Source organism: Apium graveolens, chromosome 6 (assembly GCF_009905375.1).
Source record: "Apium graveolens cultivar Ventura chromosome 6, ASM990537v1, whole genome shotgun sequence".
In the NCBI taxonomy this organism is placed as follows: domain Eukaryota; kingdom Viridiplantae; phylum Streptophyta; class Magnoliopsida; order Apiales; family Apiaceae; genus Apium; species Apium graveolens.
Genome location: NC_133652.1, coordinates 109,602,888 through 109,606,827, shown reverse-complemented (window position 1 = coordinate 109,606,827; position 3,940 = coordinate 109,602,888).

Genomic DNA, 3,940 nt, shown 5'->3' with positions numbered 1-3,940 from the left:
ATTCTACTTTTTCTAGTAGTGTTCCACTAGTGTTTTTCCTGTCTATTTTGCATCCTGCAAAATCTGCATCTGAGTAACCTATTAGCTTAAAATCTGATTCTCTAGGATACCACAATCCTAGATCAGCTGTACCCTTAAGGTACTTGAAAAATCTTTTCACAGCTATTAGATGAGGTTCTCTTGGATCAGCCTGAAGTCTTGCACAAAGATAGGTACCATACATGATATCAGGTCTACTTGCAGTTAAATAGAGTAATGAGCCAATCATACCTCTGTAGTTAGTAATATCTACTGATGAACCAGTATCTTTATCTAACTTGGTTGCAATGGCCATGGGAGTGGATGCAGTTAAGCAATCTTGCATTCCAAATTTCTTTAGTAAATTTCTGGTGTACTTGGATTGATAGATAAAAGTACCTTCTTCATTTTGCTTGACTTGAAGTCCCAGAAAATAACAAAGTTCTCCCATCATACTCATTTGATATCTTGACTGTATTAGCTTCGCAAATCTTTCATAGAGTTTGGCATTTGTAGAACCAAATATGATATCATCAACATATATTTATACCAAAAGTAAGTCCTTTCCATGGTTGAGGTAGAACAGTGTTTTATCAATTATACCTCTGTGAAATCCACTTTCCAGAAGGAATTGAGCTAAAGTCTCATACCATGCTCTTGGAGCTTGCTTAAGGCCATAAAGTGCTTTGTCAAGCCGTTAGACATGATTTGGAAATTTTGAATCTACAAAGCCTGGAGGTTGTTCAACATATACCTCTTCTTCCAATTCTCCATTGAGAAAAGCACTTTTCACATCCATTTGATAGACTTTAAACTTTTTGTGAGCAGCATAAGCCAAAAAGATTCTTCTGGCTTCCAATCTAGCAACTGGTGTAAATGTTTCATCATAATCAATACCCTCCTGTTGAGAGTAACCCTTAGCAACCAGCCTTGCTTTGTTCCTTGTAATTATGCCATCACTGTCAGTTTTCTTTCTGAACGCCCATTTTATGCCAACAATAGATCTGTTCTTTGGTCTTGGCACTAGGGTCCAGAATTTATTTCTTTCAAATTCATTTAACTCTTCCTGCATTGCTTGCACCCAATCAGCATCTTGAAGAGCTTCTTCCACTTTCTTCGGTTCAGTCTGAGATAGAAAAAAATGATAAAGACATTCATTTAATGTTACAGTTCTAGTTCTGACACCTGCTTCAGGATCTCCAATTATTAAGTCAGGTGTATGTGATTTAGTACACTTCCTTACGATGGAAGTTGTTCTCTAGAACTGGATCCTCCCCCATGATCCATGCTGTCTCCATCAGCATTTTCTGATGTTCCCCCTGTAGTTATGCTCTCTGAAACTTCAGAATTTGAGTTGGATCCTTCAGGATTTGAAGAATCAGAATTTCCAGAATTATCAGAATTTGGCACATCAGAACTTGATGAATCAGAACTTGAAGAGCCAGTGACAGGTTTTGATGCTTCTTGAGAGTCTTGAGTTGTGGTAGGATCTTCAGTTTGCTCCCCCTGGACAGGTGCATTTTCCTTTGGAGTTGTTACCACAGTTTCAATGACATCAGAACTTAACCCGTCAGAACTAATAGGATCAGAGTTTAAGTCATCAGAATTTACAATATCAGAGTTTAAATCTTCATTTTCAAATCTCAGCTGATCATGATCATTGAAATCTTCAAGTCCAGTAATCTTCTTATCATCAAAAGATACATTGATAGATTCCATGACAACCCTTGTCCTTAAATTGTAGACTCTGAAGGCTTTTGTGGAAAGTGGATATCCAACAAAAATTCCTTCATCAGCTTTTAGATCAAATTTTGACAGCTGTTCAGGATGAGTCTTAAGAATAAAACACTTACATCCAAATACATGAAAGTATTTCAGATTTGGCTTCTTTTTCTTCACCATCTCATATGGTGTTTTTTCATGCTTGTTTATGAGTGTAGCATTCTGTGTACAACAAGCAGTTTGCACAGCTTTAGCCTAAAAGTAGGTTGGTAGCTTTGTTTCATCAAGTATAGTTCGTGCAGCTTCAATGAGAGTCTTGTTCTTTCTTTCTACAACTCCATTTTTCTGTGGAGTTCCAGGTGCAGAAAATTCCTGTTTGATTCCATGCTCTTTGCAGAACTCTTCCATGATTGAATTCTTGAACTCAGTGCCATTATCACTTCTTATAATTTTAACAGAATCTTTGACCAACTTATCCAGCTTTCTGACATGATCAGTTAGAGTAGATGTAGTTTCATTCTTCTTGTGCAAGAAATACACCCAAGTGTACCTTGTGAACTCATCCACTATAACCATAGCATATTTCTTCTTTGCAATTGATATGAAATTGACTAGACCAAATAGATCAACATGCAGTAGGTGATAAGGCTCAAGAATTAAAGATTCGGTTTTTCTCTTGAAAGAAGATTTTCTTTGTTTTGCCTTTTGACATGAATCACAAAGGCCATCAGGAGCAAATACTGATTTTGGCAGTCCTCTCACAAGATCTTTCTTTACAAGCTCATTTATGTTGTTGAAATTTAAATGAGAGAGTCTTTTATGCCAATTCCAGCTTTCTTCAATTGATTCTCTACTCAACAGACAGATTGCAGAACCATCAGAACTTGTTGAAAGTCTGGCTTCATAAATGTTACCATGCTGTAACCTTTCAGAACCACCTTGCCTATAGAATTGCTTACAACTTCACAGTGTTCTTCAAAAAAATCCACATGATAACCACTGTCACAGATTTGACTCACACCTAGCAGATTGTGTTAAATCCTGAGACAAGAGCTACTGTTTCAATGATGACATTCCCAAGATTGATATTGCTATATCCCAGAGTTTTTCCCATGTTGCCATATCCATAAGAAACTCCTGGGCTAGCTTTCTCCATAAAGTCTAATAGCAGGACTTTATTTCCAGTCATATGTTCTGAACATCCACTGTCAAGAACTAGGATGTTTTTCCTATTGCCTTGCAATCACAAAGACCACTAATGGTTAGTTTTAAGGACCCATACTTGCTTGGATCCTTTGGCCTTTTTAAGTTTGTTAGCATTTGCAGCGGATTTAGTTTCAGAGTTTATGCTAACATGTTGTTTATCAGATCTTATATCATATTTCGCATCAGACTTTACACTAGAAGAAATTAAAGTAACTTTCTTCAAAAAAGGTTTTATTTGATAATAATCATAGTACAAACTATGATATTCCTTACAAGTATAAATGGAATGCCATAAACTACCACAATGATAACAAGGATTGTAACACCCCCAAATCCGGGGTCGGGGATCTGGGTTGTCACGAGTTCCATTTCCCTTATCCATACTTAATCTTAATAGTCAACCAACTGCTGCGTACTGTGACCCCATAATATACACACACACACCACAAGTTATAGTCTCAGAGATGAATACCAAAATAACACAAGTCATTTTATTCCACAATTATAAACCATTTCACCTTAAAAAGGGTTTCTGAATAATTTACATATTCTTTGCCATTATTACAATTCATCAATATACATAGTCTGGTACATCAACAGTTGAAAGCCTAGCCTATTGGTAATTCCTACCTCAGCTACTGCAGCATCAACGCCTCCAGAAAATTGCGGAACGTTTCCTAACCGCTTGCGAATTGGGAGCTTGGTCCTGTTCATCTTTTCTATCTATTGTTGTGTGATGAAAGAAGAAGGCAAGGGTGAGCAACAAGCCCACCGAAATAATATGTATAATAATTAACAATATATGAGCATTCCTATAGTACTCATGGAAGTCTTGGTCAAGAAGAAATGAACTAAGTTTGTTATCTTAACGCGATCAAGTCGCAAAATATTCAGTATATATATACATATATACTTTTCACAATCTTTGAAATCCTCTGACATGTAAAATATACACAGAGTTCCAGTTTATAACTGTATAAAAATATCGTTGCAA